This window comes from Camelina sativa, unplaced genomic scaffold (genome assembly GCF_000633955.1).
Source record: "Camelina sativa cultivar DH55 unplaced genomic scaffold, Cs unpScaffold27758, whole genome shotgun sequence".
Taxonomy (NCBI): Eukaryota; Viridiplantae; Streptophyta; class Magnoliopsida; order Brassicales; family Brassicaceae; genus Camelina; species Camelina sativa.
The window spans coordinates 1-238 of NW_010948720.1; the positions used below are offsets into that span (position 1 = coordinate 1).

The 238-nt window shown below is 36.1% G+C and overlaps 1 long non-coding RNA gene across 1 annotated transcript; it reads right to left on the reverse strand.

Moving 5' to 3' along the window:
• Window positions 1-38: 38 nt before the first annotated feature.
• Window positions 39-238, reverse strand: LOC104775677. The gene is made up of 2 exons (XR_766039.1): window positions 187-238; window positions 39-90 (listed from the first exon to the last, which is right to left on the reverse strand). It is a non-coding gene; the product is annotated as an uncharacterized LOC104775677 (long non-coding RNA).

Genomic DNA, 238 nt, shown 5'->3' on the forward strand with positions numbered 1-238 from the left:
TGATTCAGTGTACACTACAAAGTCTTGTGAACATGAACTTTTATCATTTGAATGTATGTAGACAAGATCTCCAAAATGCTTTCCTAAAACCTGCAAAAGCCAAATCCAAAGCCAAGAGATTAAAAGAAAAAACAGTCTAAAGAAAAGATGAACAACAGAGATCATTCTTAGAACAGAGAGCATTACCGAGTTAATAACTCTGAGCTGATGAGAAGTGAAACCCTTGAGGCTGAGAGCT